Raw genomic sequence first — 14,643 nt, 5'->3', positions numbered from 1 at the left:
ACTTATTTATGTCGGATTTTGGGAATGTAAAAGATCTCTTTAAACTTTTTACAATTCTTGGGGGTCGTTAAATATTGAACATTAATTTTCAAATTACAAATTGGATTATGTGTTGATTTTTAAATTATATTAAATACTTGCTAATTACTTAATTATATCATATGCTTGCTAATTATTTCATTAATATTACATTTGACCTTTTTTATCAATTATTGAAACCTTATAGTTTTAAAATAAGATTGCGATACAGTAAGGATACAGCAAACTTGTATTTTTTTTGATAATGAATTTCAATGTTGAGTATTATAGTTTCTTGAGAACAATATATGAAAAAAATTTGATTAATTACAATTAATATACACTCAATCTATTGTTGATTTTATTTTATTAATTCTACTTAACATTTTTTCCAATTTTTATAGCTTTGAATCACTTTTATTTTGAAGTTTACTTTATTACTTACATATGATAATCAATAATCTAATTTTAGCCAATATATTGTAATAAAGAATGTCATTGGTTTAATTTTACAATTTTAAAGTTAGGATAATATAATGATTTTTAATTCCAAAGAGTTTAAACAATTTTAAAAATCTCCTAAATTACATACCTCCTCCCAAAAGAAAACAATATCAAACAAACAACTTATCCCGATGAGGTCTGATAAAGTCACACAAACATTGAAAAAAAATCTGTGGTTTGAGTTTTCAAAACCTTACTGATAATTTTAAACTGAAAGAAGTTTTCATTTTTAGTAGCAAAACATTAAAACTATTAAGTAATTGACAATGGGGTAAAAAAAATTTCAAATATTAAATCATAACTGTTTAAAACAATCGAAAACTTTAAAACATTTAACGAAAAATTCTTTTAAATTTCAGTTCGATGCAATTTTTTATTTGCTCTTCTCAGTTGTTAATCATACAATCGCATATTTATTGCCTCTAATAAATAAAAAACCAACTATATTTAACAAACAACGATGAAGCTGAAAGATTGATTTTTTTAAATGACTTTAAGAATGTTTTTCGAACATTTAATATTTTTATAACATAACAAAAAAAAATTCATCGAAACATTCTACTTGGTCTAAATCTAACAACTAACAACGGGTATATCGTTATATTTAAACAATAGCTCATCACTACATAAATGTCACATAAAAGTTCTTTGCCGCCGAATCACTCTTTATTCCTCTGAGAACTATTAACTTCTATTCTTTTTAAGGACTACGCAGCAATGTGAAGACAATGCGGTTTCATTTATTTTTTAAAAACAGTTTCCTGACAGCTGCTATTAAAGTGCGTGAAGCTTGCCATTAGCTGACTAAGTATGCCTTCTTAATAACATTTAAGCATGCATGCCGAGATTTTACTTCATCATAAAAACTGAAAGAGTTTAAGTAAAATTGAACAACTAATAAATTTGAAATTCTTTTATAATTTTTGGAAAAAAAATATTATTTAGAGTATTTATATATATATAATATCGTCTATACTCTTTGTACTCTTTGACAATTTTAAATTAAGTTTAATTATCAAAATTATTCATTTCTAACAATATGACTAAATATATAATTTTTTAGTCAATCAAAATGAGCTAACAGAAATTAATCTATATCTTTATCAAACCAAAAATATATTTGAGATGCTTGAAATACGTATTACAAATATTAACTAAAAGATAAATTAACTGAACTAAAACATATGTACTTTACTACCATTATTCATTGTTTGAAAATTTTGAATCATAGATTTTCACAAAAGTGCAAATATTAAAAAACGCAAAAAAAAATAATTAATATTTTTTTTCCAGATATACAAAAGCATAAACTGAAACTAATGTGCATATCACACATGTATATCACACAATCATGAGCCGTGGTAGCTCTGGGTATAGAGCTCTCGACTCCCAGAAAACCCAGATTCAAATCCCAGCGATGACTGCTCAATATGTATTCCGCACCAGGCTCGTACCGACTATAATGCTATCCGTAAGTCTCCTATCCGTAGGGGGTTTTCTTCACCATGTAATGAAAATGCCAGTTTGTTCCATCAAAAAGTTTTCCACGACGGCAAATTTCGCGCAATACTTGATACAGAAGTTCCTTCGTCTTCTGGATTGGGTTCCAAATTACAAGGTTACGGTGTTGAACATTGGAATTTGTAAACTGAAAATTGGGCAGCAATTAAACGCCGTTGATAGAATAAATATGTAACACATGCATTGCTTACTGTAATCCATATACTCTCAGACGCAATTCTTAAAATTATGTTTTTTGAAAATTATGTTTCTTATAATTCCGTCATAATTTCAACAAATTCAATTTTACATATAACATTAGCACCTCAAGAAAACCATGCATTTCATACCAACAAAACAGAAAGTTTCTCTAGTTAAAAGTTATTTTTTAAATATAATGCCAGTACGTAAATCAGCCTTTATGAGTTAAAAATATTTAGAAATATTTAAAACTCTCAAGAGCTATATATTATATTTCTTTAGTTAAAAACTATTGTAGCGAAACAGTTATAAAACAAATTTTGCTTGCCCCATAGTAACAGTCAAAATTTGTTAAATTTATAAAAGATTTTTTTTTTTAAATTTAGTTCATTATCTATTACCTCTCCTTTTCAAATAGATTTATCTTACCAAAATACTCAAATTTACAACCAATACTTAGTATTTAACTTATTTGTCATAATGCACATTTTGCAGAAACACCAATAAAAATGTATTAGAGAATAAAAAAAAAAAAAGAAAGAGCACTGTATTATATGAATATATTTATTTATTAAAATGTTATTTTTATTGACAGTTATAACTCCTTTTTTAATTAATTATGTGGGTTTGTGCATTTTTATAATACGTTTTTGAGGTTTAAAACAAATTCATTCGTAAAACAGTTATAAATATTTTGCAATCATCTTTATTTTGCAAGTCGAATAATGAGCTATATATTTAAGCGTCAATAACCTTAACTTAATATCTCAATATTACTTGCTTAAATAAACACACACAAATTTGAAGCTATAATGATAAAGCAAATTTCAACAAAATAAAAAAGAAATAAATAACTTCTGTCTATGTATTTACGTTTAAAAAAACGAGCTGTCCGGAGTAGATTAGGAAATTATATATTTAATGCGACACATATTTTATGTGCAAAAAATTTTATTTTCAGTTTATGAAATCATTTAAAACGCTTTTATTGCAAATTTCTAAAAATGATATGCATAACTATTTTTTGAGACTCCAACAAAAACTTTTTCAACATTTTCGCAAACTCTATAACAATGCAGCATAATTGCAAATAATTGAATTAATATTTTAACAGAAATAATGCTATAGTAAATATAAATAAATCGCAATATATCATTCAAAATGTCATTCCTATTTTCAATGCATACATTTAGACACTTACCGTCATTTAAGTATACCAAAATCTCCTGTAAAATCAAAACCAAGCACCATTTTAAGTTTCGTTCAGTAGCTTACACTTTGACACATATATCCTAAAATAGCTGCACTAAAACACATATAGCACTATCACGTCTGCTAACACATTGCCACACGAATCTATTTTTCATCAATAATCACGGGAACGAAGCGCAACAGGGTGATGGAACACCCCCTTACGGGAACCAACTCATTCTGTCGGAACACATGCTCTTCTGATGGGTCCCGCTATCTTCAGCCCCAAACCAGAAAAGCGTACTTTCGTTGCCTTGGTAACCATAGACGTGACGTCAGAGAGGGGCGCAATATTCTCATTTAACTGTGATTGAAGCGTTAGCTAGAGTTCTCTTGTATATATATACACTTGGCGCCACCCTGACGACGAACGAGGGGCGCCCGCTGTTCCGATGGGGCGCATTCTTCTTAGATGGTATGCTGCTTCTCTAAAATCGTTATTTTTGTGAGGCCTATAATGGGACATTTTTATTTTTTATGAGAATTTATGAAGTACAAATATTACAAAGTGATCATTTATCAAAGTTTTTTTTTTTATTTCAAATATTAAAGAAATAAAACAAGTTTGTAAGCAAGCGCAATTGTGTTTTTATTTATAAGAGTGCAAAGTCATTTCTTAGCTTATCATAAGAAATATAAATTTGTTTTATTATTAGTTTTAAGCTTAAAGTTTAAAAAAAGCGTGTTTCTATTTATCTGAATTTGTTGCCTATGTTAGTTAATAAGAATAATAATAAAAAAAATTTACTTCACTTACAATGTGGTTTTTCGTTTAAATTAAAAAAAAAATTTTTTTTCAATGTAGAAAAGTNTTTGTTTTATTATTAGTTTTAAGCTTAAAGTTTAAAAAAAAGCGTGTTTTTATTTATCTGAACTTGTTGCCTATGTTAGTTAATAAGAATAATAATAAAAAAAATTTACTTCACTTACAATGTGGTTTTTCGTTTAAATTAAAAAAAAAATTTTTTTTCAATGTAGAAAAGTATTGTTTGGTTTCCTTTTTTTTAGTTTTTTCATGATAATTATAAAGAACATACAGTTTTGCATCACTTTTAGCTTTAAGTTTCACATACAAAATGCGTGCTTAATTTATAAGAATTGAATTTTTTTTGTCCCTTAGTTTTTAACAATCACAAAAAATCAGCTTCGCTTCAATGTTGGTTTTTATTTAAAGTTAAAATTTTGTGTTTTGCTGTTTATGAATGTTTTATTTCTTAGTTTTTTCATAATAATTATAATTGGTATCTTATAGTTTTTTCTCGCTATTAGTTTTACGTTTCGTGTACAAAAATGCTGGTTTAGTTTTAAGAATCAAATTCGTTTTGTCACTTAGTTTAAAAAAATCATTAAAAAAATAACTTTGCGATATTGTTGATTTTACATTAAAAGAAAAAAATTCGTGCTTTATTGAGAAAAGTATTATTTATTTCTTAGTTTTTTTTAATAATAAATGTAATTAACATCTTGCAGTTTTGCCTCAATATTAATTTTACATGACAAATTTAAAAATTTGTGTTTTAATTCGCAGGAGTCAAATTTGTTTTTTCATTTAGTTTATAACAATCATAAAAAAATTAACTTCACGTCATTGTTGGTTTATATTAAAATGAGAAATCATGTGTGTGATTCAGAAAGGTAATATTTGATTTCTTATTTTTTACATATAATTATAAATAACGTTTAATTTTTGCCCCACTATTAGTTTTACGTTACTTATTTAAAAATGCGTGTTTTAATTTATAAGAGACAAATTTAGTTTATAATAATTATTAAAAAATTAACTTCACTTCAATACTGGATTTACTTGTAAAGTAAAAATTTTGTATTTTATTCATAAAAATAATACTTGATTTCTTAGTTCCTTTATAACTATTATAAGCAACATACACTCACATTTACTCACTGGCAGTTTTAAAATTTATAAATAAAAACGTTTGTTTTCGAATATGCAAATTCGGTTTTTTGGTTTGTACCTGGATATTATTTCAAAAAAATTAGCTTTGTTTCAATATGGGTTTTAAGATTTAGGAAATTATGTATAATTTATAAAAGTCAAAAGTGATTTCTAAATTTTTTTATAATAATTATATTGACATGTTTCTTAATTTTGAGTTTTGCTTCAATATTAGTGTTAGGTTTAAATTTTTAATTTATAAGAGTCAAATTTAAATTCTTAATCTGTTCCTAAGAATTATATATAACATGCTAAAAGTTCTTAGCTTTGCTTTAATAATGGTTTAACGCTTCGTGTAGAGATGCATGTTTTATTTAAAGGTCAAATGTGATTACTTCAACAGTAATAATTATAAACAGCATGTCTTGAAACTTTTAGTTTTACTTTATTAGTTCTGCGCACTTAAAGTAAAATTGTTTGTTTCTATTAACAAGAATGAATTTATTAGTTTTTTCGAACAGGTTTGAAGATTCTTCTCCCGTATTGGTTTTACCTTGAAAGTAAAAATATATCATTTGTTCCAAAGAAAACCTTTTTTCAAAATAATATCTCAAAATATGGAAAATAACACATTGTTTCAGAGGATAAGATTTTTAAAATATTGTATTTTCAAAATTGTTTTCTTATTTTCAAATAAAAAAAATAAAGAAAAAGATTAGGATTCAAGCTTTAATATTAAACGTACGCAATGGTACTTTTTAATCAGCATCAATCGTAACTTGTGTAAAATGCTAATATTAATTTCAAAAATGCTCTAATCGAAAATGCGAGCGTGATAATAAACTTGATAAATTTATTTATTTTGATTTTTTTAAATACTATCTCAGAATAAATTAAACGCGGCAATGTTATTTTTGAACAAACGATTTTAAATATTGCGCATTTTCAAAACAATTTTATTAAATGGAAAACACTTAAAACAATATACCTACATTGAACAATATATTACTTATTGAGAAATTTATGTTTTTTTCATTTATTAAGTTATTTCAGAACGAGGATATCATTTTAATGCTATCAATCGAATTATTTTATTAAAGGCGTGTTTGCAGAATCATTTTTCTAATATTTTATTGAAAAAAAATATTCGAACAAATTTCGATGAATAATAATCAAAACTTTTTTCTGATAATACGTTTTGAGCCGCAGTAACACAGAAGATAGAGGGTTCGCCTCCCAATGAGGTTGACCCAGGTTCGAATCCCAGGAGTGGCTGATTGATACGAATTTTGATCCCAGCACGCACCGACCACAGTGCTGGCATAAAATATTCCCCTTGGTAGACAGATCATTGGTGAATCATTCTAGAATATGATGAGAACATTCATGAGAACACCAAAAGACTCGATAATTTTTAATGAATCGCTCTGGTAATCATTTTCGTGAAATTAACAATAAAATATGGTTTCATGAAATATGATAAAATAAGGTAAATAAAATGTGTTTAATGAAATAAAGGTAGTAAAGTTTTGTCGTTTTATCATGATAATTCCAAGCATGTCATTTAAACCATTTATTCAGTTAAATTTACTTTTCAAATTTGCAATGAGAACTATAATTTTAAAAACCAGAATTTCCGGTAAGCTGTAACCATATGAAATGAAAAATTACCAAATGAATGGTTTAAATACTACATATTTTGGTTTTATTAAACAGAATTATGTAGTTGTTTTTTACCAGATATGTCATTACTATACAGTGCGGGAATAAATTTACGAGGATCTTATTCGCTGTTTCGTAATTTTTAAGTATAAGTATAAAAGTAATGAATGTTATTGATTAGGAGTCTAAGTATGTGTTTGTAAGTTGAGTGCTGAATTTGAATTTATTGAAGACACACAAGCCATTATTATATACATTGCAAAGAACAATAGTTGAAGTATTATACTATAAGAAGCAACAGGTTGTTTTAGACATCATAAATCTTGACGATATCTGTTTTGTCGTAATGAAAACGAATTTGAATAAAAACAAAACCATTAATGAATTTTTTTTTAAAAAAACCTAAAGTAATAGCAAATAGATTAACAAATAAAATAATGAATCGTAGAAATACTGTTGGAAAAATCTCGCCATTTTTTATCATTTTTTTAATATTGAATGCATTGTTTTGCTAATAATTTTTAATTGTGATAAATATCACAATTCATAAATTATAAAATATATTAAAGAAAGATGAATAAATAAAATCCTAAACAAGAAATAATGAAAAAATTAAAACAATAGTGACAGCACAATTCCAAATAAAATGTTACTTATTACATACTCTTTTACTATTTTTATTGCATTATTTTAAACATATGATTTCAATAAAAACAAAAGCCATAGAATTTTAATCATAATAAATTTACGACAGATAAATTAACAAAAATCTGTCCATATAAATAACAAATAGCTATAGTAGCAAAAAAACTCTAGGAAGAATCCAGTATCAAATATTATTTCACAATGTCAAATCTATTTTCCATAAAATTTACACACACTTATTTAAAGCAGGAAATATTGAATGTTATTTGAATTTCATGCAGAAAGACGCAAAAAAATCATAAACTCAATTTTTATAAATATGTTTCTTGTATATTTATTTACAATATTTTTGAATAAGATAGAAATCTTTCCTGGGAATTCGTGAATTCGGTTCGGGATAATGACCACTTCTGATGGACGGAATTTCTTTAAAAAAAGGAAATATATCAAAACTAGATGGATCAAAACAAATGGATATTTAATATAACCGATGCAATTTTGATTTAAATGGATATTTAATATAACAGATGGAACATCAAATTGAATGGATATTTAATATAACAAATTTAACATCGAATTAGATGAATATTTAATAAAACAGATGGAACATCGAATTAGATGGATATTAAATATAACAGATGGAACATCGATTTAGATGAATATTTAATATACCAGATAAAACATCGAATTAGATGGATATTTAATATAACAGATGTAACATCGAATTAGATGAATATTTAATATAACAGATAAAACATCGAATTAGATGGATATTTAATATAACAGATGGAGCATCGAATTAGATGAATATTTAATATAACAGATGTGACATCGAATTAGATGAATATTTAATAACCTATTGCTAGTTTATAAGACATTAAAAAAATTTCTGTCTATTTAATAAAAGTCTGGTGGTGCATTTCAGTTTTCGCCCACAGTCATTTAATTCAAAAATTTAAAACATTTTATTTTGTATTATAATCGGCATTGAACAGCCGGCCCAATTCTGAGTTTACGACCATCAATGTTCAGCTCCGTAGCCTTCAATTTTAAACTCAATCAATAAGACAATAGAACTTTTGGATCAAGCATTGTTTCAAACTTGATGCAAACTCGTGGAGATGGAACCAACCTGCATTTGAATTACACGGAAAACCACGAAAATTTTCCATGATTAACCCGACGGCAAAGGAATTCTAACCCATAATCCGTCGTTTCAAATTAATATTAAAGCAAAGGGGAAAAAACGTCATCAAACGAATCACTAGCGATGAAACTATTGTTATTGACAAATGAAAATTTCTATAGGTCTTTTTACTTATCACCTCTCAAAGTCTCTTTTGTTAGTAAGACGAACGGGTTTCGATCTTTTCAGTCCCACCTCCTACAATAGTGATTAATTAGATTTCGAAAGAGTTTTTGTTTTTTCTTCACTTACGTATTAATTTGAGACTGCTATATGCATTCATAATATAAGGTACCAAGAAAAGAATAAGATCTGGCATAGAATGGAAAGACTGTGTTAACTAATCCAAACAGTGTGAAATGACTATAATTTATGCAATTATGTTTTATTTTATATGATTAACAAATTTAACAGTAAAAAGGGCTGTTTTTAGGTATATTCATTGCTTTTCCCTTCAGAACCAGCATTGTGGCAGATTTTCGTAATCTGATATCTAATACATTGGCAAATTAATTGCAAAAAGGTCCTAAATTGATAACGTTAAAGCATTTTAGTTCTGAATATATTACAGTATATAAGTAAATTTATAGCTTAAAAGGAAATTGAGACCAACTCTACTATAACTTCTACTATCCTTTCTTACATTAATATTATAATTAAGAACAAAAGTTTTTTTCAAGAACAACAATTTTTCCGAAACTGCCTAGAAAACAGATTTATTTAAAATTTCATATACAGGAAATGTAGAGAGAAAAAAAAATTTTCTTTCTAAACATTTTGTTATTTTTTAGGGAACTTTCAATAATCTAAAAATATTCAGTTTTGGATATAATAAAAAACTTTATTCGAGAAGCACAGTGTTTCATTACAGCGTCAGTTTTTTTCATTTTAGAACGAAACTAAATTTAACGCTTTAGTCGAATATTAGAAATAAAATTTATTCTGTCAATTAATAATAAAAGTTATTTATATTTGATCTCTCACAAACTCATTCAATAGCATCCAAATTCCATCAAGTTTTTCATTTGCAAAACGCACTTTATCAAGTTTCTTAAAATAAGTTAGTGCTAAGAAAATAAAGTAACATGCATTAACAAATAATTTAATATGCTTTTGTCTTTAAACGAAACTAAAATCAACGTCATATTACGCGGAGAAAAAATTCTGGTAAAATTCTCGTACTGTACGGTAATGCCACAAAATAGGAAAAAAACATACAGTGTAAAAAATTCCGGATCAAATCACGGTAAGTACAGGCACTTTAAATGCATCATCTGTAAAACCCATTTTTACCGTACTTCTTACAATAATTATTTCAATAGAGTGATTCGGGACGGTGATTATAACTGAAAAAATTACGTTATATCAGATTATTTGCTTCATAACATGTTCTGGTAAAAATAGATTTTACAGTAAAAAATACCATCACCCTGAATGCCAGCGCTTTTTTTCCGAATTTGATCTAGAATTGTTTACAGTGTAATTCTGGTATTAAAACCAAAAATACGGTATTTAAACTATTCCTTTTATAATTTTTTTCCGTTCTTATGGAATTGGTTCGGAAATTCTGATTTTCAAAATTATAGTTCTCATTATCACACATTTAGTAAATTCAAAACTGTGAACTAAATGTAACAGATTAGATGGTTTTTATGTCATGCTCTAAGGTATCATAATAAAATGACTAAATTTTACCACACTTGAGATATTTTATCGTATATTAGAAAACCATATTTTATTGCTAATTTTTCCAAAACCACTACCATAGTGCTTTAGTAAAAATTCCCAAGCTTTTAGGTGTTCTTATAGAGCCAGAAACACGGTAAATTTTACTATAGTCTGATAGTTTTGATCATATTTTTTTTCTCAGTTTGAAGGCAACAAAACCTATCCCAATAATTAATAATACATTCCTCTCGCACAAACTCATTTGACAATCATTTTCAAATTCCACCAATTTTCTCCTTTTCAAGGCTCCCTTTTTCAAGATTTCTAAAATTAGTCAGTGTTAATTAAATAACAAAGTAACTTGCTTGAATATATACTTTAATTTTCTCAAGAGGTTTTTGTCATCAAACGAAACTAAAATCAACATCGTAATCAAATCTTAGATACAACAAAACGTATCCTTATAATTAATAACCTATTTAATTATGCTTGATTTCGTACAAACTCCTTTGACAATGATCTTCAGATTCCTCTTCAGAGATTTTCGCTATGAAATTATACTCTTAGTTTCTTGGCCTTGCGCCAAGCAACATAACTCTTGAAAATTTTATCTTGCTTTAAATCATTATACATTATCATCTTTTATTTTATGATGCATTTATGCTTCAGAAGAAAAATTGTTGAAATCCAGAGGCATAAAAAAATGAAACAGAGAAGAAAAAATCGTTCAGTTTGTCTGAAATAAATGTTTGGTTACAAAAATGACAATGATGCTCCAAAAACAACATTGTGGCTTGACAAAGACATGCAAAATTAGCAGAAAAAGAGAAAAAATTTCCTTTTTTTATACATTAAACAAGCTCTCGCTATTTTGAATATGGTAAAAAGTTTCGCATGGAGCCATTTTGATAAGCTAGTGGTTGACAGTCTCAATAAGCTGTCTCAAATAGCTTTCTTTTTTTCATGGGACCATTAGCATAAATTTGTCTTTCAATAAAATGCGTCTGTCAATCTTCTATTCCTTTATAGGCTTTTTATGTAGTTTTTTATTACATTTTTACGAGAAGTTTTAATATGTATATTTCAAGAACTTGTTTGAAAATGGTAGAAAGAAGCTTTCAGAATTGTCATTCATTACTGGTTCATAGATTTTAGTTGAAAAAGATTATTTTTTTAATGTAATATTATGAATTGGAATCAAAAATCTAATAAAGCAATAGTTAACAAATTATATTGCCTTACACTTGTCTTTTAATAAAAAGATTCGAAGAACTCTCCACTTTACTTTATTGACATATTTATTTATTTTTTTCCTTTCACTTCTACAAGAAGCATTAGCATGCTTTCTTGCAAAAGATCTTTGGGAAAGTTGCAAAAAGAAGATCAGAATTCTACTCAATAATTGCTTCATTTATTTTTGTGAAAAAATTATTATTTGGGAAATATTTTTTAAGTTAATTTTTTGAATTATTATGGCAGATTTAAATTATTTGAGCGCTAACAATAATATTTAATAACCTATTGCTAGTNTTTTTCCTTTCACTTCTACAAGAAGCATTAGCATGCTTTCTTGCAAAAGATCTTTGGGAAAGTTGCAAAAAGAAGATCAGAATTCTACTCAATAATTGCTTCATTTATTTTTGTGAAAAAATTATTTTTGGGGAAATATTTTTTAAGTTAATTCTTTCAATTATTATGGTAGATTTAAATTATTTGAACGCTAACAATAATTATTAAAATAATAACAATTATTAAAATAAATAATAACAATAATAATAATTTTAAACAATAATTCGCAAAATAACAATAAAATTATTAATTATTAAATAAGCAGTAAAACAATAATTATTAAAATGCATGGCTTTTAATGACAATTTTTCGATCGTTTGATATTAGCTATTTTTGAAAAACACAGCAGCATGCAAAATTTAGTATTTTTTTAATGTCATTTAGCATAAATTTTCACGAATCTTGCCAAATTATATCTTTATAATTCGCCAAAGATGTTAATTAAAAACTACTCTTTAATTTATAAATTAAAAACTTTATATTCTTGAGAACCCTTGAAAGTAACGAATCAATTTTATGCATCAATATATGATTAAATTTTATGTGTCATTTGTAAGTAAGTATATTTAAGTAAGTATAATACGATAATTAAAAAAATGAATACCTACACACTGAAGATATCAAAAGTTATCAAAGCTAGTTTAACTCAGAGTGTAAGTATTAAAAGCTAGATTTTAATGGGACACCGCTTGCAAGTGACGTAGTGTGAGTATCTCTATCCTTATTGGTTGTTGAAACGTGACATTTTTCACGTTAGCAACTGTTCTTTTCATTCCATTTCAAGTAAACCAAGCCCGACAAGAATCAATTCTCTTAAGTGACACGTTCTATATTCTTACTTAAAGATTCTTTTACAAGGATTTCAATTCTTTCAGTGTATATTTCTTATTTAACACCAAGACAGGCATGCAGCTACGTAAAACATAAACATACTAATTATGCATCGAAATTGCCAGGTGCACAAAACAAAAATATATCATGGTTGCAATAAAAGTCATAAACAAATAATAAATCTAAGTTAAATAAAAAAAGTGGAAAAGAAATAATTATATTTAAACAAATTCGATGTGCGATACGGCGCTGTATTTCATTAACTTCACGTTAATTAACATTCTAGCTTATCTGGAGATACTTTGCTCAACTTTAGCACGCCATTGTGAACGATCAGCTGGAGCTGACTTCCTAAGTCACGCGTATGGGTATCTGTGATCTTCTTCTTCTAGAAGTGCAAGTATCCAATTTAATAAATGAATAGACACTTCAAAGAAAGGAGCCAGTTATATAGTTTGTGTTTGCAGAACGTCAGAATAATTTTCTTTCTTTTATTGTAACGCTTAATACTTTAGCTTTCATGATCAAAAATATTAATTGTATGAGCTTTTTGTAAGACATACGGAGAAAAAATCCTAGTAAAAAAACCGAATTGTGTGATAATGATAAGAAAATCTACATAGGTCTGGTCAATAAAGCCTAAACATGTCTCTAGATAACTTATCACTCAAATACTTGTGTAAAAGAATTAAGCTGCAGATGTAAGAAAGAAATTAGAATCCATGACCACGATAAAATACTAGCATATTTATTCAAGCATAAAATGGAAAACCCATAAAAAGAAAATTAAGATTTATTTTGAGCAGATTCTAACATTTTAAGTAAATCGTAATTTTCTTCTAACTTTATATTTAGGGTACACTTTTACATTTATCATGTCTTATCAGCTTGGGATGGGGATTATATAACTAAGATAAATAGACTACGCAATATTCAAGACAAATTTATTAAATTCATACTAAATAAAAATGAACCTAAAAAACTATCAGTTACAGAACATATTATTAATTCATTTTTTCTTCTTTTTTTTTTTCATTTTNTTTTTTTTTTTTTTTTTTTTTTTTTTTTTTTTTTTTTTTTTTTTTTTTTTTTTTTTTTGCAAATTATGTTAACATTGTTTAAGAACCCAAACGCTTGTAACAAATATGACACAACTAGCATTAGACGACCTATTTTTTAAAAAATTCCTAAAAAACTCGAAGATGCTTCATCATAGCAATTATACTGAAAGAAAAAATATAGTCAAAACTACCAGAATATGTATAAATTTACTTTGTTTCTGGCTCTAAGGGAAAGCCAAACAATTCGGTAATTTTAACTGAAGCGCTTTGGTAATGATTTTGTTAAATGAACAAAAAAATGTGGTTTTATAACATGTGATAAAATTTGGTAAAGTGGTCAAATTTGGTAACTTAGAGTGCTTCATAAAAACCATTTATTCTGTTAGATTTACTTGTTCATTTTTTTTCGTAATTGTCTTTTAATAAGAACTATAGCTTTTAAACCAAGAATATCCGTCAAACCCTTACCATAGGAACGAAAAAATTATTAAATGAGTGGTCTAAATACCGTATATTTTGGTTTCATTAACCAGAATTATTCGTTTTTTCACTAGAAATTTCATTTCCGTACAATATCGTAATTTTAACCAGATTTTTTTTTCTCCACCCTTTTTTTCTCCACCCTAACACCCTTTATCCTTTATATATATATA

The 14,643-nt window shown here is 26.5% G+C and overlaps 1 protein-coding gene and 1 long non-coding RNA gene across 3 annotated transcripts in view; one reads left to right on the top strand and one right to left on the bottom strand.

Annotated features, from left to right (window-relative positions):
• Window positions 1–3,781, bottom strand: part of LOC107448419 (uncharacterized) — a 198,494-nt gene extending 194,713 nt beyond the window's left edge. Inside the window, exon 1 of one of the 2 annotated variants that reach the window (XM_071181383.1) lies at window positions 3,425–3,781. The gene's annotated coding sequence lies outside the window, so the exon portion shown is untranslated. The remainder of the gene's footprint in view (window positions 1–3,424) is intronic. The other variant, XM_071181386.1, reaches the window with a different exon arrangement.
• Window positions 3,782–3,816: 35 nt separating this feature from the next.
• LOC139425700 (uncharacterized) overlaps window positions 3,817–14,643 on the top strand; it is an 85,789-nt gene continuing 74,962 nt past the window's right edge. The window contains exon 1 of the long non-coding RNA XR_011636853.1: window positions 3,817–3,889. This is a non-coding gene — a long non-coding RNA (uncharacterized lncRNA). The remainder of the gene's footprint in view (window positions 3,890–14,643) is intronic.

The sequence above is a fragment of the Parasteatoda tepidariorum genome, chromosome 1 (assembly GCF_043381705.1).
Source record: "Parasteatoda tepidariorum isolate YZ-2023 chromosome 1, CAS_Ptep_4.0, whole genome shotgun sequence".
In the NCBI taxonomy this organism is placed as follows: domain Eukaryota; kingdom Metazoa; phylum Arthropoda; class Arachnida; order Araneae; family Theridiidae; genus Parasteatoda; species Parasteatoda tepidariorum.
Note: the sequence above shows the minus strand (reverse complement) of the source record. Positions and strands in the feature narration are given on the sequence as shown.